Here is a 26,322-nt window from a genome sequence, read left to right on the forward strand (position 1 = left end):
TTGCCACCGCCTTGTCAAGGCCCAATACCTTTAAGCTTGCTTGTGTTGACGCCATAAGAAGAGATAGAGTGAGATAGCTCGAGGGCGACAACAAATTCTTTGCTTCCGGTCAAGAGAAATGTGGCTTCAATCTTCCACCAATGAAGCACCACCGGAAGCAAAGACCTTAATGGATCAAGCTTTGGAGATAGGAACCCATTTTTCAATGGGCCCTATCTTGATGCTCCTTTTTATCTTGATCCTCCTTCTTCTCTTCTTGTTTGGCTTTATAGCCACTCCTTCTTCATTGCAAGAGTTCTCATTGGCCTTATCTCTATTTTCAATGACTCCTTCCAAGTATTTCGCTTGAATTTGGAGTCTTGCAATTTTGGACTTCAAACGGTTGACTTCATGAACATGATCTGGATGAGGATGAGTAATGTTGAATTCTTGAGCCTCTTTCTCCTTGTTCACCCGGAAATGTTCCAATAAAGCTTCTTCTTGAAGAGAATTCATTATCAAGAGTGAGCGCTTTTGTCTTTCCAAGGTGGCAATATCATCTTCATGGTTGCGACAAATATAGTCCTTGCTAGCTCGATGATATTCCATCAAGCTTCCTCGTGCATGATCTTGAGCACCATGAGCTTGTCATTTCTCCTCTTTAGAGTTGCAATTTCATCCTCGTGGTCACAACAAGTAACTTTTCCTTTACTCAAGCGAAAGTACTCCATCAAGGACTCATTTTGCCTATCATTCTCTTCAACTAGCATGGCCTTGTGTCTCTTTAGAGCGGAAATCTCTTCTTCATGGTCACAACATGACACCTTCTCCTTGCTCAAACGAAAGTACTCATCCAAAGCTTCCTCTTGGCGAGAAATGACATCCAAGAGTCTTGCATTATGTCTTCTCAACCAACCAAGAGCATAATCTTGATCCTCGATGAGTTGGGAGATGAAGTAATTGTTGGAATCTTCAAGAACAATAGCACTAGTTTCAAGAGACATGCGCATGCACCATTCTTCCTCATGAGCTTGAGTGAGAGAGATAATTTCCAATTCCGCTTCAACACGATCTTGAGCCACATCAAGTTGAGTCACAAGTTCCTCATCATGAGTCTCTGATGATACCTTTGCCACAAGACAATGGAAGTTGTTGACGATGAGGTTCTCGTTTGGAGAGTCGAAGAGGGAGATGAAGGGAGTGGAGATGGCGATGGCGGCCACTTCCCTTTCCTCCTTGTTCATCCCCTTGTCTTTGTGCTCTTCACCTTCATCGGAGGAGTATTCCTCATGGATAATGAAAGCTCTAGTCTTCTTGGTGAAGGAGGTCTTGGAGTCACCGGAGTTGGAGGAGAACTTGGAGAATCCTTTTGAGAGAGATTTGAACTTGTCTTTTCGTACAAGCCTTCCACCATTGTCTTCTCTTCTCTCAAAGATACAATCGGCAACAAAGTGACTTGTGTCGCCACAATTGTAGCAAGCTCTCCCCCGGTGCTTGATGCGCGTAAATGTACACGTCCGTTGGGAACCCCAAGAGGAAGGTATGATGCGCACAGTGGCAAGTTTTCCCTCAGAAAGAAACCAAGGTTGATCGAACCAGGAGGAGCCAAGAAGCACGTTGAAGGTTGATGGTCGCGAAATGTGATGCGGCGCAACACCAGGGATTCCTGCGCCAACGTGGAATCTGCACAACAAAACCAAAGTACTTTGCCCCAACGAAACAGTGAGGTTGTCAATCTCACCGGCTTGCTGTAACAAAGGATTAAACGTATCGAGTGGAAGATGTTTGCAAAGAAAACAGTAAACACAATTGCAGTAGATTGTATGCTATGTAAAGAATAGGACCGGGGTCCACAGTTCACTAGAGGTGTCTCTCCCATAAGATAAAAGCATGTTGGGTAAACAAATTACAGTCGGGCAATTGACAAATAGAGAAAGGCATAACAATGCATATACATGATATGATAAATATAGTGAGATTTAATTGGGCATTACGACAAAGTACATAGACCGCCATCCAACTGCATCTATGCCTAAAAAGTCCACCTTCAGGTTATCATCCGAACCCCCTCCAGTATTAAGTTGCAAAGCAACAGACAATTGCATTAAGTATGGTGCGTAATGTAATCAACAACTACATCCTTAGACATAGAATCAATGTTTTATCCCTAGTGGCAACAACACATCCACAACCTTAGAACTTTCTGTCACTGTCCCAGATTCAATGGAGGCATGAACCCACTATCGAGCATAAATACTCCCTCTTGGAGTTAAGAGTAAAAACTTGGCCAGAGCCTCCACTAATAACGGAGAGCATGCAAGATCATAAACAACACATAAACAATAGATTGATAATCACCATAATCATAGTACTCTCTATCCATCGGATCCCGACAAACACAACATATAGTATTACAGATAGATGATCTTGATCATGTTAGGCAGCTCACAAGATCCAACAATGAAGCACAACAAGGAGAAGACGACCATCTAGCTACTGCTATGGACCCATGGTCCAGGGGTGAACTACTCACTCATCACTCCGGAGGCGACCATGGCGGTGTAGAGTCCTCCGGGAGATGAATCCCCTCTCCGGCAGGGTGCCGGAGGCGATCTCCAGAATCCCCCGAGATGGGATTCGCGGCGGCGGCGTCTCAGTAAGGTTTTCCGTATCGTGGCTCTCGGTACTGGGGGTTTCGCGACGGAGGCTTTAAGTAGGCGGAGAGTCAACGCGGGGGGCCACACGAGGGGCCCAGGGGGCAGGTCGGCGCGGCCAGGGCTTGGGCCGCGCCGCCCTAGCCTCTGGCTGCCTCGTGGCCCCACTTCGTTATCTCTTCGGTCTTCTGGAAGCTTCGTGAAAAAATAGGACCCTGGGCGAAAGTTTCGTCCAATTCCGAGAATATTTCTTTACTAGGATTTCTGAAACCAAAAACAGCAGAAAACAGCAACTGGCTCTTCGGCATCTTGTTAATAGGTTAGTTCCAGAAAATGCATAAATATGACATATAATGTGCATAAAACATGTAGGTATCATCAATAAAGTAGCATGGAACATAAGAAATTATCGATACGTTGGAGACGTATCAGCATCCCCAAGCTTAGTTCTGCTCGTCCCGAGCAGGTAAAACGATAACAAAGATAATTTCTGAAGTGACATGCCATCATAATCTTGATCATACTATTTGTAAACATATGTAATGAATGCAGCGATCAAAACAAAGGTAATGACATGAGTAAACAAGTGAATCATAAAGCAAAGACTTTTCATGAATAGTACTTCAAGACAAGCATCAATAAGTCTTGCATAAGAGTTAACTCATAAAGCAATAAATCAAAGTAAAGGTGTTGAAGCAACACATAGGAAGATTAAGTTTCAGCGGTTGCTTTCAACTTATAACATGTATATCTCATGGATATTGTCAATATAAAGTAATATAACAAGTGCAATATGCAAGTATGTAGGAATCAATGTACAGTTCACACAAGTGTTTGCTTCTTAAGGTGGAAGGAGATAGGTAAACTGACTCAACAATAAAAGTAAAAGAAGTATGGTGGACACAAATGGCATAGTAGTTGGCTCAAGGATTTTGGATGCATGAGAAGTATTCCCTCTCGATACAAGGTTTAGGCTAGCAAGGTTATTTGAAGCAAACTCAAGGATGGACAAGTGCAGCAAAACTCACATAAAAGACATATTGTAAACATTATAAGACTCTACACCGTCTTCCTTGTTGTTCAAAACTCAATACTAGATATTATCTAGACCTTAGAGAGACCAAATATGCAAATCAAATTTTAGCAAGCTCTATGTATTTCTTCATTAATGGGTGCAAAGCATATGATGCAAGAGCTTAAACATGAGCACAACAATTGCAAAGTATCACATTATCCAAGACATTTTAGAATTACTACATGTAGCATTTTTCAATTCCAACCATATAACAATTTAACGAAGAAGAAACTTCGCCATGAACATTATGAGTAAAGCCTAAGGACACATGTGTCCATATGCAACAGCGGAGCGTGTCTCTCTCCCACAAAGTGAATGCTAGGATCCATTTTATTCAAACAAAAACAAAAACAAAAACAAACCGACGCTCCAAGTAAAGAACACAAGATGTGACTGAATAAAAATATAGTTTCAGGGGAGGAACCTGATGATGTTGTCGATGAAGAAGGGGATGCCTTGGGCATCCCCAAGCTTAGACGCTTGAGTCTTCTTAAAATATGCAGGGGTGAACCACGGGGGCATCCCCAAGCTTAGAGCTTTCACTCCTCTTGATCATAGTATATCATACTCCTCTCTTGACCCTTGAAAACTTCCTTCGCACCAAACTTCAAGCAAACTCATTAGAGGGTTAGTGCACAATTAATAATTCACACATTCAGAGGTGACACAAACATTCTTTACACTTCTGGACATTGCATAATGCTACTGGACATTAATGGATCAAAGAAATAAATCCAACATAGCAAAAGAGGCAATGCGAAATAAAAGGCAGAATCTGTCAAAAACAGAACAGTCCGTAAAGACGAATTTAAAGCTGGCACCAGACTTGCTCAAATGGAAAAACTCAAAACTAATGAAAGTTGCGTACATATCTGAGGATCACGCTCGTAAATTGGCAGATTTTTTCGAATTTTCTACAGAGAACTGTGCCCAGATTCGTGACAGACAGCAATGCTGTTTCTGCGCAGCGATCCTAAATATAACATCAACTTTGACATAGAAACTTTACTTGGCACAAAAACATGATAAGGAGAGGTTGCTACAGTAGTAAACAACTTCCAAGACTCAACAAAACAAAAAATTGCTGTAGGTAAAAACATGGGTTGTCTCCCATAAGCGCTTTTCTTTAACGCCTTTCAGCTAGGCGCAGAAAGTGAAAATCAAGTAACATCGAGAGTAGAAGCATCAACATCATAACTTGTTCTAATAATAGAATCAAAAGGCAACTTCATTCTCTTTCTAGGGAAGTGTTCCATACCTTTCTTGAGAGGAAATTGATATTTAATATTACCTTCCCTCATATCAATAACAGCACCAACAGTTCGAAGAAAAGGTCTTCCCAACACAATAGGACAAGATGCATTGCATTCGATATCCAAGACAACAAAATCAACGGGGACAAGGTTATTGTTAACCGTAATATGCACATTATCAATCCTCCCCAAAGGTTTCTTTTTAACATTATCGGCAAGATTAACATTATGCTACTTCTCAAAGATATAATTTTAGCGGGAGGATAATATCTACCAATAAAAGCATCCTTGCATTTAGTCCATGAATCAATACTATTCTTAGGCAAAGATAGCAACCAATATTTAGCTCTTCCTCTTAATGAGAAAGGAAACAATTTCAATTTAATAATATCACCATCTACATCTTTATACTTTTGCATTTCACAAAGTTCAACAAAATTATTGAGATGGGCAGCAGCATCATCAGAACTAGCACCAGAAAATTGATCTCTCATAACAAGATTTAGTAAAGCAGGTTTAATTTCAAAGAATTCTGCTGTAGTAGCAGGTGGAGCAATAGGTGTGCATAGGAAATCATTATTATTTGCATTTGTGAAGTCACACAACTTAGTATTTTCAGGGGTATTCATTTTAGCAACGGTAAATAAAGCAAACTAGATAAAGTAAATGCAAGTAACTAATTTTTTTGTGTTTTCGATATAGAGAGCAAGACAGTAAATAAAGTAAAACTAGCAACTAATTTTTTTGTATTTTGATTTAGTGCAGCAAACAAAGTAGTAAATAAAATAAAGCAAGACAAAAACAAAGTAAAGAGATTGAGAAGTGGAGACTCCCCTTGCAGCGTGTCTTGATCTCCCCGGCAACGGCGCCAGAAAACAGTGCTTGATGCGCGTAAATGTACACGTCCGTTGGGAACCCCAAGAGGAAGGTATGATGCGCACAGTGGCAAGTTTTCCCTCAGAAAGAAACCAAGGTTGATCGAACCAGGAGGAGCCAAGAAGCACGTTGAAGGTTGATGGTCGCGAAATGTGATGCGGCGCAACACCAGGGATTCCTGCGCCAACATGGAATCTGCACAACAAAACCAAAGTACTTTGCCCCAACGAAACAGTGAGGTTGTCAATCTCACCGGCTTGCTGTAACAAAGGATTAAACGTATCGAGTGGAAGATGTTTGCAAAGAAAACAGTAAACACAATTGCAGTAGATTGTATGCTATGTAAAGAATAGGACCGGGGTCCACAGTTCACTAGAGGTGTCTCTCCCATAAGATAAAAGCATGTTGGGTAAACAAATTACAGTCGGGCAATTGACAAATAGAGAAAGGCATAACAATGCATATACATGATATGATAAATATAGTGAGATTTAATTGGGCATTACGACAAAGTACATAGACCGCCATCCAACTGCATCTATGCCTAAAAAGTCCACCTTCAGGTTATCATCCGAACCCCCTCCAGTATTAAGTTGCAAAGCAACAGACAATTGCATTAAGTATGGTGCGTAATGTAATCAACAACTACATCCTTAGACATAGAATCAATGTTTTATCCCTAGTGGCAACAGCACATCCACAACCTTAGAACTTTCTGTCACTGTCCCAGATTCAATGGAGGCATGAACCCACTATCGAGCATAAATACTCCCTCTTGGAGTTAAGAGTAAAAACTTGGCCAGAGCCTCCACTAATAACGGAGAGCATGCAAGATCATAAACAACACATAAACAATAGATTGATAATCACCATAATCATAGTACTCTCTATCCATCGGATCCCGACAAACACAACATATAGTATTACAGATAGATGATCTTGATCATGTTAGGCAGCTCACAAGATCCAACAATGAAGCACAACAAGGAGAAGACGACCATCTAGCTACTGCTATGGACCCATGGTCCAGGGGTGAACTACTCACTCATCACTCCGGAGGCGACCATGGCGGTGTAGAGTCCTCCGGGAGATGAATCCCCTCTCCGGCAGGGTGCCGGAGGCGATCTCCTGAATCCCCCGAGATGGGATTCGCAGCGGCGGCGTCTCAGTAAGGTTTTCCGTATCGTGGCTCTCGGTACTGGGGGTTTCGCGACGGAGGCTTTAAGTAGGCGGAGAGTCAACGCGGGGGGCCACACGAGGGGCCCAGGGGGCAGGTCGGCGCGGCCAGGGCTTGGGCCGCGCCGCCCTAGCCTCTGGCTGCCTCGTGGCCCCACTTCGTTATCTCTTCGGTCTTCTGGAAGCTTCGTGCAAAAATAGGACCCTGGGCGAAAGTTTCGTCCAATTCCGAGAATATTTCTTTACTAGGATTTCTGAAACCAAAAACAGCAGAAAACAGAATCGGCTCTTCGGCATCTTGTTAATAGGTTAGTTCCAGAAAATGCATAAATATGACATATAATGTGCATAAAACATGTAGGTATCATCAATAAAGTAGCATGGAACATAAGAAATTATCGATACGTTGGAGACGTATCAGTGCTCTTCCCTTGGACTTGTGGGAGAGTATCTTGAAGAGTCATGAGGTGAGTATCTTCTTAACTTTGAGCTCCGTGTCTTGTTCCCACTCCAAAAGCTCTTGGCGATAAGGGCCATGTGTTCATGATAATTTGCCTTGAGATCATTCGGACCCCACTCGATGGGATCCTCATCGCTCTCACTATCTTCGTGCTCCTTCATCTTCAACGCAAGGTTGGGCTTACGGACGTTGTGGGCGCGAGCAACGAGATCTTCTGCATTCTTCTTGGAGATGTCCAAAGCGATGACTTCACTAAGGACTTCACTGGATGTCATAGCACGGAAGGAGGCATTTTGGCGGATGGCCGTCAACTTCACTTCCTCATAAGGAAGAAGAGCATTATAGAACTTTCGCTTGATCCAAGGGTCATCCACAAATGTTGCTCCAAGATCTTGCATTTGTACGGCGGGAGCGATAAGGCGCCGGTACATCTCTTCGGGTGATTCTCCTTCATTCATGACGAAGTTGTCCGCCATATTGTTCACTTCATCGAAACGAGAGCTTTGAATGCTCTCATTTCCGAGGAAGAGCTTGTCAAGTTTATTCCATGCTTCCTTGGCGGTCTTGAGCGAGCGAATATGAGCGCGGTCCTTGGGTGTGACGGCCATGTGAATCATGTTGATGGCGGTGGCGTTGAGTTGATCATCCACGACCTCTCTTCTTGTCAAGTTCTTTGAGTCTCTTGGTGAATAACCTTCCTCAATGATGCGCCAAAGCTCGGTAGACGCGCTGCGCACATGAGATTTCATCAAGAATTGCCAATTTTCAAAGCTATTTGATTCAAGTAGTGGTGGTGAGTCATGAGTCAAAATATGAGGCATGGGTATTGGGACATTTAGGGAGTAATCACTTGGTGGAGGCACCGCATGATAACCTCCTAATTGTTCTGCAACCGGTGATTCATCCTTCCCTTTTGATGAAGTGCCAACATCCTCAAGTTCCCCTCCTCGAGGTGGTTTTGTCGATTGCGCGACAAAATCAACAAGAGGAAGGGTGTCAACTTGTTGTGGAGGAACATTGACACTTGCCTTAGGATCTATGATAGGGGTTGGTTTGGGAGTAATCAACTCCATCATCATAGCCTTCATTTGAGATACAATGGATGACTCCAATTTCTTGAGGTCATCCAAAGTAGCCGGAGTGCTATCGACTATTGATGGTGGAGGTGATTGCTCACCGGGAAGGAACCCATTCTCTCCATTCTCTTGTTCGGCCATTTCTTAGGCGGTTAAGCCCGAGCAAGAAACCTTGCTCTGATACCAATTGAATGGATCGTAGCGAACAAGAGGGGGGGGGGGTTGAATGGGCGCTACGCAATTTTTAACCTTTTTCAGTTTTAATGCAACGGAAGATAAAGGTGATAGCTTTGGTGATGGAGGTGTTCCTAGAATGAACCTAGACTAGTGTAGCAGGTAAAGGAACCAAACAACAATAACAAGGATAAGGAGGGGGACAACCGGAGGGCGCGAAGACGAGGCGAGGATTTGTTTCCCGCAGTTCCTCCCACAAAAGGGAGTACGTCCGCGTTGAGGAGGTGCTAGCCTCACACAAGAGGCTAGACGGCCACACCACGAAGGAAGGCCTCACCTTCTTCCTCAAGAGAGCTCCACAAAGGGGCTCCCTTTGCTCCACTAAGGCACCGGTCGAGGCGGTGGTTCCTTCACAAGGTTGGGGCGAGCTCCACAACACCAGGAGGCTCCCAACACCCTATGGGGCTAGCACAACTCCAAGCTAGCCTCCATAGGAGCACTTCATCCAAGATCCCACCATAGGAACCCTAACTCCAAGATCCACTAAGGACTACCATGAATTGGTGAAATTTCTCTCGGTAGAACGATAGATCGGGGTCTCCTCCACCACTCCTCAAAGTATCAGCAAGATTGGTTGGGTAGGTTGGGAGATCCACTAAGTTTGAGCTCAGCAACAATGGAGGAGAGAGAGAGAGAAGAGTTGAGGCGAGCTGGAGAAGAAGGGTCCTTTAAATAGGTCCCCACGAAATCCAACCGTTACCCCCCCAGTTTTTGCCTAAGCGGTACTACCGCTTTGGGAAGCGGTACTACCGCTCTGGATTCGAAATCCCACAGAACTTATCCACGTGGACACATAGCGGTACTACCGCTCGCGGTACCGCTCGAGGTACCGCAATGGTCTCCAGAGCTTACTGGATCCCAAGCGGTACCGAAGCGGTACCAGAGCGGTACGACGTAACTTCCGTTACGGTACCTAAGCGGTACCTGGGCGGTACTACCGCTCTGAAGCGGTACTACCGCTTGAGGTACCGTAACATGTTCTGTGGGTCAATTCCCGTGCATATCACCAGAGTGGTACCGTACGGCGGTACTAGTAGAGGTAGCGGTACTACCGCTACTAGTACCGGTAGTACCGGCCTGACAAAAACTGTTTTCTTCTCTTTTCCTCTCCAACCATGTCGCCTCGCGACACACACACAAAACCAGAAAACCTAAGAGCTACGTGATACGTCCAAAACGTATCTACTTTCCCGAACACTTTTGCTATTGTTTTGCCTCTAATTTGTGTATTTTGGATACGACTAACACGGACTAACGCTGTTTTCAGCAGAATTGCTCTGGTGTCTCGTTTTTGTGCAGAAATTTAACTTTCAGGAAAATCCTCGGAATTTATGTCAAAGGGCTTATTTTTCCAGAAGAATCACGGAGCCAGAAGGGCAGGCCTGGGGGAGGCCCAGGCCCCCCCAGACACTAGGCCGGCGCGGCCTGTAGGGGGGACGCGCCGCCCTAGCGTGTGGCCGCCTCAGCCAGCCTCTGACGCCCCTCTGGACTACTTAAGGGTTTCGATCTAAAAATGCGAGACGGGAAGTCGAAGTCGCCAGAAACCATCCAGTATGCCGCCACCATCGCGAAACTCCGTCTCGGGACTAGAAACTCCGTTCTGGCACTCCGCCGGGACGGCGAATTGGAGGGGATCATCGCCACCATCACCACCGACGCCTCTCCATCGACCAGCCATGTTTCCCCCATCCATGTGTGAGTAATTCCCCCGCTGTAGGCTGAAGGGGATGGTAGGGATTGGATGAGATTGATCATGTAATAGTCATAAGATTGTTAGGGCATGGTGCCTAGTATCCGTAGTTGGTACTTTTATGATATTGTTGCAACTTGTTATGCTTAATGCTTGTCAGTAGGGCCCGAGTGCCATGATCCCAGATCTGAACATGTTATTGATTCATGAAGATATTCATTGTTTATTGATCTTACCTGCAAGTTGTATACACACGTTGCTGTCCGGAACCCGAGGCCCCAAAGTGACAGAAATTGGGACAACCGGAGGGGAAGGCGGTGATGTGAGGATCACATGTGTTCACGGAGTGTTAATGCTTTGCTCCGTTACTCTATTAAAAGGAGTACCTTAATTTCCAGTAGTTTCCCTAGAGGCCTGGCTGCCACCGGCTGGTAGGACAAAAGATGTTGTGCAAGTTTCTCATTGCGAGCACGTACGACTATATACGGAACACATGCCTATGGATTGATTAGTACTTGGATACCGTTTTATTATTATCTGCAAATGCCCTACCTTGATTGTTATATGAATTCTCTCATCCATGCAACGCCCGTTCATCCATCCCTGTGCCTACAGTATTTTAATCCTGCTGTTTACTATAATCACTACTGCTGTCTTTATTTCACTGCTGCTATTATTTCACTACTCCTACTGCTATAAAACTGTTGCTACTGATAAACTCTTGCGAGCAAGTCTGTTTCCAGGTGCAGCTGAATTGACAACTCCGCTGTTAAGGCTTACAAGTATTCTTTGTCTCCCCTTGTGTCGAATCAATAAATTGGGTTTTACTTCCCTCGAAGACTGTTGCGATCCCCTATACTTGTGTGTCATCACTACGCTTCAGTCTTCCGATCATAGTGTATCCAGCGAGGGCACCGTACACTTGCAAATCTATCAAAGACAATCTTTGTGCACGGTTAGAATTATTCAAGTGTTGTCATCAAACACACAAAACACGGGATATAGATCTTGTTCTTTCACCGGGCCATCCGGTTTCAATCGGGTTTGGCGCCGGGTGGTGACATAGGTTGCAAGTTGATTTTCTTGCCCTTGAACTCCAAGTGATATGTATTGGCGTGGCCATTGTGTTGCACAGAACGGACATAGAGCCATGTCCGACCAGTAGTAGGTGACACACCGTCATAGGAACCACATCAAAATCAATGAAATCCTTATACGGTCCAATCTCAAACTCAACACGCACCATGTGGTTTACCTTCATCTCACCATTGTCGCTCAACCACTGAATATACTATGGATGCGGGTGCGATAGATACTTCAACTTCAGCTTGGTATACAACTCCTTGCTTGCTAAATTGCGGCAACTCCCGTCATCAATAATGACCTTGCAAGCCTTGTCAGGACCAACTAAAGCCTTTGTTTGGAACAAATTGCAGCACTGAGTAGATGCACTTGGCAACACATTAAGAGCACGCTGAGACACAACAATAGTGCGAGCTTCAGACTGATAAGCATCTACACCATCACTGTCATAGTCATCATATTCTAGAGCATATGGATCAACATCATCTCCAGTCTCATACTCATTGTCCTCATCAATAATCATGACCTTGCGGTTAGGACAATCTCTCTTGAAGTGACCCTTGCCACCACATGTATGGCAATTCATATCGCGGTTGCGCGCCGTAGACATGCTAGAACCACCCGTACTTGCAGCAGGTTCGGGCTTCTTTGTGTTGGACACATTGGAGACCGGATTGCTAGACTGAGTAGAATAAGGTGCGGAGCGCGAAGATGGCGTCAACGCCGTAGATGGGGGCGCCCTAGGTGTGTATCGCCCAGCTCCCGTAGCACGACCTTTAAATTGCGCTTCTTCAGCCAACTGTGATTCAGCTTCTCTTGCATGATGTAGCAACTCATTCATAGTGGTGTAACTGTGATGACGAACAATGCCTTTGATATCAAACTTCGAACCATATAGAAAACGCTGCATTGTCATCTCAAGTGACTCACGGACACGGCCACGCTGCATAAGCATCTCCATCTCCATGAAATAAACATCAACGGTCTTCACACCTTGTCGCAAGAGGGTCAACTTATCATATATAGTACGCAAATAATTAGTGGGGATGAAACGAGCTTGCATAATGGCCTTCACCTCGCTCCATGTAAGAACTGGCAACTCGTTGTCTTCTTGACGAGCACGTGTAACTCCATCCCACCAACGCAATGCATAACCATCAAATTCTGAGGAAGCGAGTTTAACCTTCCCGTCTTCAGTATAATCATGTAAGCGCCATAACTTCTCAATCTTCAGCTCCCTAATGAGGTATTCTTCAACATCAGCTCCTCCTTCAAACTTGGGTATGGAGAACTTGGGCTTGCCCAAACCATCGTCTTGTTGCTGTGGAGGGACACGGCGAGCTCCGAGTTCAACAAAGCCACGACCACGGTTACCACGTCCAACACCACGACCAACACTAGGTGCTTCATCATGAAGCTCAGGGTCTTCATCTTCTTGTTGCTATTGTTGAGCGAGATTATCAACAGCTAGTTGCAAAGCTTGAAGACTGCGCTAGATATCCTTCATTTGATCTGTCATTGTAGTGACGGTCTCATTAGTAGCATCCAGCTTCTGGGAGATCTCTTGAACAGACCCCCTAAGCTCATCATCCTGAGTGCGGAATTCACGTTGCATCTCATTATGAAGAGCTTCATAATCCCTCCATGTCATCAAATCAGCGGCATCCTTGTCTTTCTGGTTAACAATTTTCTGATCACTAGCAGACATGGTTAGTAGGTTAGTGCACTAAATCAAAATATATGGTGGTACTCTCACAACTCACTCAAAACTGATAAGAGAAGGAAATCTTACTGCTCCAAAGTGAATTAGTATTGCTTACCACTTGTAGTGACAACTAGTGCACGGATGTAGCGAAGCGAATATCAAGGGTATAAGAACAAATCACATGACAAAGCAGGATATATGTGGGGATGTAGTTAGGCTACCTATTTGCACCAATAACAAGCTCTAGCGCTGAACGTAGACAACCAATGATACTCACACAAGGCGATAAATGTGGCAATGCAACTATATGGATGAAAGGTTGCAATGCACTCGAGAGACACTAGCAAAGCTCAACGACACAGGCACAAGATTACTCAACTACAGATGCAGAAAAGTAAACTAGGCCTTCACTTGAATCTTACTAGCACTTCACTTTTTCTTTTAGGATTTTATTTTTGTAACACACGCAACTATGTAGCTTTTTTTGCTTCTTTTCTATTTTGCTTTTTTATTCAACTCCTTGATAACACGGCCAACAGAAAATGCACAGCACCAAAACCCTAACGAGCAGCCTGTCGAGTGGTATAGCTAGTCTCTTCTGGGGAAGTTCCTAGTCACTTTATATCGATAGGCTGTGTCTATGGTTGGGACAAACACACTGTACGCTATGTGGACCCGGAGTAGCAAAAACTGAAACTAGATGATAGCGGAGACTCAAACCCTAATAATACTAGATGGAAGAAAAAGATACGCAAAAACAACTACGAAAAGCAACTAAAACTCGAAATTAGTGCAATCTAAGGCTATGGCAAACCCTAACCCTAACTTTTTTTTCCTTTTTTGGATAGGAAACACTCACAACTCAACTATTGGGTGGATTGTGGATGGCTTATCGAGGAAACCCGAGAATCTGATACCAAGATGATAAGGGGTTGCCCGATCTTCTCAGTAAGCACGGTGGTGATGATGATCACGGGATGAACACAACGGAGATAACTTGATGATGAAGTGGACGATAACTTGTATGACGCAACGAGATCTCTCGATTGGTCCATGTCGCCAATGCAACACCTCTCAACCCTGCAAGATATTCGCAACTCCACACACTTGCACACGTAGCCGCCGACCACGAAGCGGTAAGTTGCAACCGTCTAATTCCCAATGGAACAGCAGATCACACAAGACTTTCAGGGGTTCAACACCAAATCAATGCAATATGGTGTAGAGATTCAATAGAGTTGCAAAGCAATCAACTATGAACTAGGGTTTATCTTAATTGTGGTCTAAACCTAATTTGGGGGCGTTCTGGGCACTTATATAGGGATTCAGGACGACCAGGGGTCGAAAAAGTACATAGAAAACCGACCCAGATCGGATCTGGTCGAGATAGACTCGGAGTCGGCCGGTCTGGGGGCCGTCAACCGGGCCTAGGACCGGGCCATCCGGTTTCAACCGGGTGTGGCGCCGGGTGGTGACCGGGCGAAGGCTCCAGGGCCCCTGGATGGTTGCCCGGTTGGCACAAGTGTAGCGTCCGTTGTGGACCGAGCTGATCCGGCGTGAAACCCGGTCGGACGGGGGCTGGGACCAGGTGGTCCGGTGGCACGGCTGGTCTGACCGGGCCTAGCGCCGGCCTGAACTACATCTCCTCCTCTCGCGCGTACCTCCCGCTTCTCTCTCGCGCGTCCATGGGATGTATTCATGTCTAGCTCCATGTCCAGCTTCACGTCCAGCTTCACGTCCAGCTTCTTGTCCAGCTGCTCCTCTCCTCCTCATGCGATGCTTGCTTCCTCTTCATACCTGATCATACATAAGTAATAGGACTTAGGCAATATAAAGTTCTCATCAATCAAAGTATCACATAGGAACAAGTTCACCTGTTGCTTAAGTAGCTTCGCACGATCTCGTGTCATTGGTCCAATCCTGACTTCATTAGACTTGAGATTTTCAGCAACATCGTCTTCATCTTGCAATGACGGAGGTAGTACTGTAGTAGCATGGATGTCCATCAAGCGGTGAGCCGCTGCCGCCTCCACCCCCACCTCCACCAGCCGGAGGGTCGGGTGGCCAAGCCGGCGCAGAGAATGCCAACCTCGAGCACCACGAGGCTAACCAAGTGCACCACGGCCGATACCTGGCCGAGGACGCCACCTACATCATCTTCACCACCGAGCCCGAGGACAGGACGAGCCAGCAGAGCCGTTCCCTCGAGGTAAACGCGGTCATACCGCCGGTCCCCTAGTACCTTAACTGGTCAGAACATGCCATCACTTTTGATCGCCGAGACACACCGGCTGTCCTGTCAAGGCCGGGAAGCTACGCCATGGTCCTAGACCCAACCATTGGCACAAGCCGGCGTAGCGTGCGATTTTCGCGCCTCCTCATCGATGGTGGCAGCAGCATCAACATCCTCTACCGCGATACAGCCCGGAAGCTGGGCATCCAGGAGAGCGAGCTGCGCCCCACCCCCACAGTCTTCCACGGCATCGTGCCGGGCCACTCGTGCCAGCCGATCGGCCGGATCACGCTGGAAGTCATGTTCGGCAAGCCGGACCACTTCCGCACCGAGAAGATCGAGTTCAAGCTGGTGGACCTGGTCAGTCCTTACCACGCGCTCCTGGGCCGGCCGGCTCTGACCAAGTTCATGGCGGTGCCTCACTATGGGTACCTCAAGATGAAGCTACCGGGCCCAAAAGGGGTCATCACCATAGCCGGCGACTATAGCCGCTCCATGGAGTACGCCACGGAGAGCTCCAAGATGGCCCAGACGTTGGTAATTGCTGCTGAAAAGCAGCTCATCCACGACGCCGTTGCCATGGCCAAGGCCGCGTAGACGGATATGCCGGCTGTAGGCAACCCAGCTGGGACGACTCACTTCCAGCCGGAGAACGACACGAAGAAGATCCTGCTGGACCCGGCGCAGCCGGACAAGTTCGTCACCATTGGTGCCGGCTTGAACAGCAAATAGGAAAGCGAGCTCACCAGCTTCCTCTGTGAGAATCGGGACATCTTCGCATGGTCTCCAAGGGACATGCTGGGTGTGCCGAGGGAGTTGGCTGAGCACCACCTCCACGTCAGGCCAGAGGCCAGGCCGGTGAAGCAACCCCTCCACCGCTTCGCCGAAGAAAGAAGGAGGGCCATTGGTGAAGAAATCACCCGGCTCCTCGCAGCCGGCTTCATCATGGAAGTGCTGCATCCGGACTGGTCGGCAAACCCAGTCCTGGTTTTGAAGAAGAACAGCTCCTGGTGCATGTGTGTCGACTACACCAGCCTGAACAAGGCGTGCCCGAAGGACCCCTTACCCCTGCCGCGCATAGATCAAGTTATAGATTCGACTGCCGGCTGTGAAGTGTTGTCTTTCTTAGATGCCTATTCAGGCTACCACCAGACTCCTTTGAATCCGGCTGATCAAATAAAGACTTCGTTCATTACCCCGTATGGGGCTTACTGCTACACGACTATGCCATTCGGCTTGAAAAATGCAGGCGCCAACTATCAAAGGTGCATGTAAAAATGCTTACAACAACAAATCGGCAGAAATGTTCACGCATATGTGGATGATGTAGTTGTAAAAACCAAGGAGTGGAATACCCTCCTTGACGATCTGAGAGAGACCTTCACCAATTGTCGAAGATTCTGGATGAAGCTCAACCCGGCCAAGTGCACTTTCGGCGTGCTAGCCGGCCACTCCTACGCTACCTCGTCTCTCAGCGAGGGATCAAAGCCAACCCGGAAAAGATCAATGCCCTGGAGAAGATGGAGCTGCCGCAGTGCCTCAAGGACGTCTAGAAGTTCACTGGTTGCCTGGCCTCCTTGAGCCGCTTCATCAGCCGGTTGGGGGAGATGGCACTGCCCTTATACCAGCTGCTCAAGAAAACAAACACCTTCGTCTGGACACCGCAGGAGGATGAAGCCTTCCGTGACTTGAAGCGCGTGTTGGCAACCGCACCTGTCTTAGCATCGCCGGCTGCGAAAGAGCCCATGCTATTGTACATCACATCCACCAATCGAGTGGTTAGCGTCGTCCTGGTGGTGGAACGCAAGGAAGAGGGCAAGGAGCAGTCGGTTCAGCGCCCAGTCTATTACCTTAGCGAGGTGCTCTCCCAGTCCAAGCAAAACTATCCTCACTACCAGAAGCTCACCTATGGCGTGTACATGGCGACCAAGAAGCTCGAGCACTACTTCCAGGAGCATCCCATCAAATTGGTGTGCACCACCCCTAGTGGAAATCATTGGCAGCAAGGACGCCAATGGCCGGGTCGCCAAGTGGGCCCTGGAGCTGGCGGCTCATTCCATCCTGTACGAGCCAAGAACTGCCATCAAGTCGCAGATCATAGCCGACTTCTTCGTCGACTGGGCCGAGATGCAGTACCTGCCGCCTGTGCCGGATTCCACACACTGGAAGCTGCACTTCGACGGCTCCAAGATGCACTCCAGCCTGGGAGCCGACATCGTCATCACCTCTCCAAAGGGGGACATGCTGGACTATGTCCTGCAGATCCACTTCGCCGCATCCAACAATGTGGCGGAGTATGAAGCGCTCATCCATGGGCTCAAGCTGGCCAAAGAAATTGGCGTGCGTTGCATCTTATGCTTCGGCGACTCCGACTTGGTCGTGCAGCAAGCTTCTAGCGAATGGGACGCGAAGGATGCCAACATGGCGTCATACCGCTTCCATGTCCAGCAACTGGCCGACTTCTTCGAAGGGTGTGAATTCCACCATGTGCCACGAGCAAACAACGAGGCGGCCGATGCTCTATCCAAGATAGGCTCAACCCGGCAAGCAATTCCGCCGGGTGTTGCCCTGCAACATTTGCGGAAGCCGTCCATCACACCGTCACCGGACTCGCATTCCATATTCGTGCCGGCTGACTCGGGGGCTCCACAGCCAAACCCGGGGGCTTCTCAGCCAAAGTCGGGGGCTTCTCAGCCGAACCCGCCGGCTCCACAGCCGAACCCGGAGACTCTTCAGTCGAACCCGGGGGCTTCTCAGCCAAACTCGGGGGTTTCTCAGCCGAACCCGCCGGCTCCACAGCCGAACCCGGCGACCAAGCAGCCGAACCCGGAAGCTCCCATGCAGGAGGCCCTGTTGGTCAGCGTATTTGAGATAAAATGCGTACCATCATGGGCACAAGAATTCCTCTCCTACCTAACAGATGGCATATTGCCCGAAGATCGGGGCCAAGCCAGGCAGATTGAGAGAAGGGCCAAGGCCTACACAATCATCAACCACCAGTTGTACAAACGCAGTGTAAGTGGGGTGTTCCAGCGGTGCGTCAAGCCGGCTGAAGGGATTGAACTCCTTGATACGCGTAGATGCACACGTCCGTTGGGAACCCCAAGTGGAAGGTATGATGCGTATAGAAGCAAGTTTCCCTCAGTATGAAACCAAGGTTATCGAACCAGTAGGAGCCAAGAAGCACGTGAAGGTTGTTGGTGGAGGAATGTAGTGCGGCGCAACACCAGTGAAACCGGCGCCAACGTGGAACTTGCACAACACAATCAAAGTACTTTGCCCCAACGTAACAGTGAGGTTGTCAATCTCACCGGCTTGCTGAAAACAAAGGATTAAACGTATCGAGTGGAAGATGGTGTTTGTTTGCAAAGAACAGTAAAGAACAATGATTGCAGTAGAATGTATTCAGATGTAAAAGAATGGACTGGGGTCCACAGTTCACTAGTGGTGTCTCTCCAATAAGATAACTAACATGCTGGGTGAACAAAGTACAGGCGGGCAATTGACAAATAAAGATTCAATAAATATCAATGATGATTACTATGTGATTTAATCAGGGCATTACGACAAAGTACATAGACCGCTATCCAGCATGCATCTATGCCTAAATAATCCACCTTCAGGTTATCATCCGAACCCCTTCCAGTATTAAGTTGTAAACAACAGATAATTGCATTAAGTATGGTGCGTAATGTAATCAACACAAATATCCTTAGACAAAGCATCAATGTTTTATCCCTAGTAGCAACAGCACATCCACAACCTTAGAACCTACTGTCACGATCCCAGATTCAATGGAGGCATGAACCCATTATCGAGCATAATTACTCCCTCTTGGAGTTACAAGTATCAAATTGGCCAGAGCCTCTACTAGCAACGGAGAGGATGCAAGAACATAAACAACACATATATGATAGATTTATAATCAACTTAACATAGTATTCTAGATTCATCGGATCCCGCCAAACACAACATGTAGCATTACAAATAGATGATCTTGATCATGTTAGGCAGCTCACAAGATCTAAACAATGATGGCACAAGCGGAGAAGACAACCATCTAGCTACTGCTATGGACCCATAGTCCAAGGATGAACTACTCACGCATCAATCCGGAGGCGGGCATGATGATGTAGAGCCCCTCTGGTGATGATTCCCCTCTCCGGCAGGGTGCCGGAGGCGATCTCCTGAATCCCCCGAGATGGGATTGGCGGCGGCGGCCTCTCAGTAATGTTTTCCGTATCGTGGCTCTCGGTACAGGGGGTTTCGTGACGAAGGCTATTTGTAGGCGGAAGGGTAGGTCAGGAGGGGGCACAGGGGCCCCACACCATAGGCCGGCGCGGCCAGGGCCCAGGCCGCGCCGCCTTATGGTCTCGGCCCCTCGTGGCCCCACTTCGTGTACTCTTCGGTCTTCTGGAAGCTTCGTGGAAAAATAGGACCCTGGGCGTTGATTTCGTCCAATTCCGAGAATATTTCCTTACTAGGATTTCTGAAACCAAAAACAGCAGAAAAACAGCAACTGGCACTTCGGCATCTTGTTAATAGGTTAGTGCCGGAAAATGTATAATAATGCTGTAAAGTATGTATAAAACACTCAAGTATTGTCATAAAAGTAGCATGGAACATAAGAAATTATAGATACGTTTGAGACGTATCACTCCTCAAGGAAATCCATCAAGGAGAATGTGGGCATCACGCCTCCTCCAGGGCCATAGTAGGCAAAGCCTTCCGGCACGGCTTTTACTAGCCGACTGCGCTAAAGGATGCGGAAGAAATGGTGAAAACATGCAACGGTTGTCAACTCTTTGCCAAGAAAAGGCATGCGCCGGCTTCCGCCTTGAAAACCATCCCCATCACCTGGCCATTTGTTATATGGGGACTCGACATGGTCGGCCCATTCAGAACTGCCTGAGGCGGCATGACACACCTCTTGGTGATGATCGATAAATTCACGAAGTGGATAGAGGCCAAGCCGATCAAGAAGCTGGATGGCTCAACAGCCGTCACCTTCCTCAAGGACATCATTGTGCGATATGGCTATCCCCATAGCATCATCACCAACAACGGCACCAACTTCGCCCAAGGCGTTTTCTCCCGCTTCTGCGAGGAAAAAGGAATTCAGATGGACCTAGCGTCCGTGGCACACCCTGAGTCCAATGGGCAGGTGGAAAAAGCCTGCGGCTTGATTCTAGCCGGCATCCGGCCTCGGCTGGTGGAGCCGCTTGAGCGGGCAACCGGCTGCTGGATTGAGGAGCTGCCCTCCGTACTCTGGAGCATGCACACTACACCAAACCGCTCTGTTGGCTTCACGCCATTCTTCCTTGTATACGGGGCCGAAGCCGTCCTGCCGACTGATATCGAGCACGACGCACCAAGGATCAAGCTATACACTGAAGCCGAAGCTAAAGAACCTCGCGAAGATGGAGTTGACTTGGTCGAAGAGGCCCGGCTGCTGGCCGTGTCCAGATTCACCATTTACCAGCAAAGCCTCCGACGCTATCACAGCCGGAAGGTCCAACCCTTAGCATTCCGAGAAGGAGACCTAGTGCTCCGGCTGATCCAACGGACAGCCAGACAACATAAACTATCATCCCCATGGGAAGGTCCCTTCATCGTGAGCAAGGCGGTAGGCAATGATTCCAACTATCTCATAGATGCCCAAGAGGCTAAAAAAACAAGTCGAACAAGACTGACGAGGAGACTAAACGTCACTGGAATGTCAACTTGCTTTGCCCATTTTACACTTGAGGAGAGGAATGTATGTATCCCTTGTACCCCTTTTGTAACCTATGCTAATGAAAAAATCTTGCGCCAAAAGCGCCCGATACCAACATTTTTTTGCGTACTTTACTACTTTCGCCGATTGGCTTGAACCCTCTCACGCGGCCGGCTTAGTACCGTGACCCGGTTTCCAGACAGCCAGCTCCCGAACCAGCTATAGACCGCAACCCGGCTGTCCGGCTGGCGGGGGTAGATGCTTAAGGAGCCGGCACGCGAAAAACGACCAAGGGAAAGAGTAAAAGCGAGTCGACCCTCATCCAAACTTTCATACAAGCGCCGGCACGTTCAACTCGGCTCACTTGACTAAAGTATTATCGGCCTCACTCAGCGGCCCGCTCTCGCAACCCGGCTGTATGGTCAGCAAGAGCAAAGCCGAAGAGTGGGGCGGATGAGAAAAAGCAAGCAAGCAGAAAGAAAACGAGTCGGAGCACAAAATGGCTAACAAACACACTAAAAGTGCGACTCCATAAAAGGATAATAATATTGTCTTACATCTACACCCGGCATACCGGGGATTTAACGATTGTCTTTGTCAAAAGAAAAGTTGCAAACAGGCAAATCTAAGCACCGGGGCTGGAGGTGGACCAGCCGGGGGAGCATCTGGGCCGGGAGCCGGATCCGCCTCTGGCGCATCCTCCTCCGCATCCGCCATGTCCTCGTCTTCGGCCGCCTCCTCCTCTTCAGGCGGATTCGGGTCCTCGACAAAGACGCCCTTGTTGACGAAGTCGGCGATGGTGCAGGCCCGAGCAAGCCGGAGGGTCTTGGTCTCCGCGCTGAGCGTATCCTCCACGCCGGCCCGCCGAGTCTCCAGCTGGTTCAGGTCCACCTCGTCATACCAGGGCAGCACGAAGGAGAGGGCCATGTCGGCCCCAGCACGCGCAACCGACTCCTTCCAGTCGAGCAGGCGGCCGGCCGCGTTCTCAAGCCACTTGATCAAGTTGGCGAGATCGTCCGGCAGCGTCTCCATCGGCCACAACAGCCGGTAGAGCTCCTCCGCTGCTTGCTGAAGCTCGTAGCCCAGCATGGTGATCGGCTCGACGCGGGCGGCCATGGAAGCCAGATAGTCTTCCATGGAGAAGTGTGGCGAGCTCGTCTCGCCGGTAGCCTGCTGGCGGGCCTTCCGCGCTCGGCCAGCCGCACCCAACGCCGCCTGCTGTGCCTCGGGGAAAGCCGCTGAAAAAGCAAGTATGTTAGAAGCCTGTGAATCCGGCTGACGTCAACCGGCTAACTACATATTCATCACCACAATAGTTTTTAAGCTATTTGTCCCATGAGCTATATATTGCAAAGATAAAGGAATGAAATTTTAAAGGTAGCACTCAAGTAATTTACTTTGGAATGGCAGAAAAATACCACATAGTAGGTAGATATGGTGGACACAAATGGCATAGGTTTTGGCTCAAGGTTTTGGATGCACGAGAAGTATTCCCTCTCAGTACAAGGCTTAGGCTAGCAAGGTTGTTTGAAGCAAACACAAGTATAAACCGGTACAACAAAACTTACATAAGAACATATTGCAAGCATTATAAGACTCTACACTGTCTTCCTTGTTGCTCAAACACATTTACCAGAAAATATCTAGACCTTAGAGAGACCAATCATGCAAACCAAATTTCAACAAGCTTTACAGTAGTTCTCCACTACTATATTTAAACTACATGATGCAAGAGCTTAAACATGATTTATGAGAGCTCAAAACAATTGCCAAGTATCAAATTATTCAAGACCATATGAAGCATTTTCTGATTCCAACCAAATAGCAACAAGTGAAGCGATCAACTTTCGCACTTGAACATTAAAAGTACAAACGAAGAACACTAGTGTTCATATGAAAAAGCGGAGCGTGTCTCTCTCCCACACAAGCATGATAAGATCTGAATTTATTCAAACAAAAACGAAAATAAAAGCACACAGACGCTCCAAGTAAAGTACATAAGATGTGACGGAATAAAAATATAGTTTCACTAGAAGTGACCTGATAAGTTTTCGATGAAGAAGGGGATGCCTTGGGCATCCCCAAACTTAGATGCTTGAGTCTTCTTAAAATATGCAGGGATGAACCACGGGGGCATCCCCAAGCTTAGACCTTTCACTCTTCTTGATCATAGTATATCATCCTCTTCTCTTGACCCTTGAAAAGTTCCTCCACACCAAACTTCAAGCAAACTCATTAGAGGGTTAGTGCATAATCAAAAATTCACTTGTTCAGAGGTAACACAATCATTTTTAACACTTCTGGACATTGCACAAAGCTTCTGAAAGTTAATGGAACAAAGAAACTCATTCAACATAACAAAAGCGGCAATGCGAAATAAAAGGCAGAATCTGTCAAAAAGAACAGTCCGTAAAGACGAATTTTATAGAGGCACTTAACTTGCTCAGATGGAAAAACTCAAAACTAATGAAAGTTGCGTACATATCTGAGGATCACGCACGTAAATTGACAGATTTTTTTTGATTTTTTTACAGAGAGATCTGCGCGAATTCGTGGCAGACAGCAATTCTGTTTCTGCGCATCAATCCAAATCTAGCATCAACTTTACCATAGAGACTTTACTTGGCACAAAAACATGATAAGGAGAGGTTGCTACAGTAGTAAACAACTTCCAAGACTCAAATATAAAACAAAAGTTCTGTAGTAAAATAAACACATGGGTTATCTCCCAAGAAGTTCTTTCTTTATAGCCATTAAGATGGGCTCAGCAATTTTAATGATACTCTCGCAAGAAAGAAGATTTGAAGCAAAAGAGAGCACCAAGAAGCAAATTCAAAACACATTTAAGCCTAACCCACTTCCTATGAAAAGGAATCTTGTACACAAATAAATTCATGAAAAACAAAGTAGCAAGCATAGAAAAGTAACACAAGCGCAATTTCAAGATTCTCAACATAAAGAGGGGAAACTTAATATTATTAAGATGCATATAACCATGTTTCCCTCTCTCATAATAACTTTCAGTAGCATCATGAACAAACTCAATAATATAACTATCACATAAAACATTCTTGTCATGAGCCACATGCATAAAATTATTACTCTCCACATAAGCATAATCAATTTTATTAGTTGTAGTGGGAGCAAATTCAACAAAGTAGTTATCATTATTATTCTCATCAAGTGTAGGAGGCATAGTATAATCATAATAAAATTTACTCTCCATAGTAGGCGGCACCAAAAGACCACTATCATTATAATCATCATAAATAGGAGGCAAAGTATCATCAAAGAAAATTTTCTCCTCAATGCTTGGGGGACTAAAAATATCATGCTCATCAAAACCAGCTTCCCCAAGCTTAGAATTTTCCATATCATTAGCAACAATGATGTTCAAAGCGTTCATACTAATATCATTGCTACTAGCATGCAAATAAGATTCCATAGGTTTTTTAATTTTCGCAGCAAACAATCCATGTCTTAACTCAGGAAATAGAAATAAAAGCTCACTGTTGCTTTCCATTATGCCTAACTAGTGTAAACAAGAAACCAAAAGATGCAATTGCAGGATCTAAAGGAAATAGCTTCGAGCACTTACAACGGTAACAGAAAATAACTTAGTTACCTGGGACCGGAGTGTGAGTGCCTTTTACCTTTCCTCCCCGGCAACGGCGCCAGAAAATAGCTTGATGTCTACTCACGCTTCTTTTCCTGTAGACAGTGTTGGGCCTCCAAGAGCAGAGGTTTGTAGAACAGCAGCAAGTTTTCCCTTAAGTGGATCACCCAAGGTTTATCGAACTCAGGGAGGAAGAGGTCAAAGATATCCCTCTCAAGCAACCCTGCAATCACGATACAAGAAGTCTCTTGTGTCCCCAACACACCTAATACACTTGTCAGATGTATAGGTGCACTAGTTCGGCGAAGAGATAGTGAAATACAAGTAGTATGGATGTATATGAGTGGTAATAGTAATCTGAATAAAATATGGCAGCGAGTAAACATGCAGTAGAACAGTAAGTAAGTGGTGTTTGCAGTATTGGAAACAAGGCCTAGGGATCATACTTTCACTAGTGGACACTCTCAACATTGATCGCATAATAAATAATAACTTCTCTCATTTGTGCTACATACACTCTTTTGTTGGATGACAAACACCATTCGTTGTGTAGGGCTACAAGAGCTCCCTCAAGCCGGAGTTAACAAGCGCCACAACATTCAACATTCATATTTAAGTAACCTTAGAGCATAATAGATCTTTGCAAAATAAACCGAGAACTAACATAGCATACACACTATCCACATTACACTACGAAAGGAGGAATAGATCACATCAATACTATCATAATGATAATTAACTCCACAACCTACAAGAGATCATGATCATAGCCTACGACAAGAACCACACGGTGCACACACTGGCACCTTTACACCATGCAGGAGGAATAGACTACTTTAATAACATCACATGAGTAGCACATAGACTAGTAGCGATACAAAGCTCATCATATGGATCTCAATCATGCAAGCAATTCATGAGATCATTGTATTGGAGTATAGAGAGAGATTAACCACATAGCTACCGGTACAGCCCCTTAGCCTCGAGGGAGAACTACTCCCTCCTCATCATGGGAGCAGTAGCGTTGATGGAGATGGCGGTGGTGTCGATGGATGTCGGGGGGAAGACCCCGGGTAGGGCAATGGATGCGGAGCGGCCGGCTTGAGGTCGGCCGGCTCGCGGCAAAGGCCGGCTGAGGAGCAGCCGGCTGGAGCCGTGGCCGGCTGCCTCGGGAGCCGGCTGGCTCTAAGTCCTGGTCGGCCTGGCTGCGGCCTTCAACGCTGTAGCTGGGCCGGCTTCTACAAGCCATATCTGACTGGGGTTTATACCTCAGACCGACTCGAGGCTGGCGAGTCTTGCACTGGAAGGAACTGGGTAGGTGGTCCGGGTTCAAAGGTCCACGCTGACCTCACCTCCCGTAAAGCGCGGGGCACTGTGGAGCAACAGTGCCACGCGCCGGACAGGCCATCATGGCGTACGTCGGTCCGTACCGGCTACAGGGCATGATGGCGACAGAGACACCACCTCGCCATACCGCTGACCTGAGCAGGCGGATG

Source organism: Lolium perenne, chromosome 5, assembly GCF_019359855.2.
Source record: "Lolium perenne isolate Kyuss_39 chromosome 5, Kyuss_2.0, whole genome shotgun sequence".
Taxonomy (NCBI): Eukaryota; Viridiplantae; Streptophyta; class Magnoliopsida; order Poales; family Poaceae; genus Lolium; species Lolium perenne.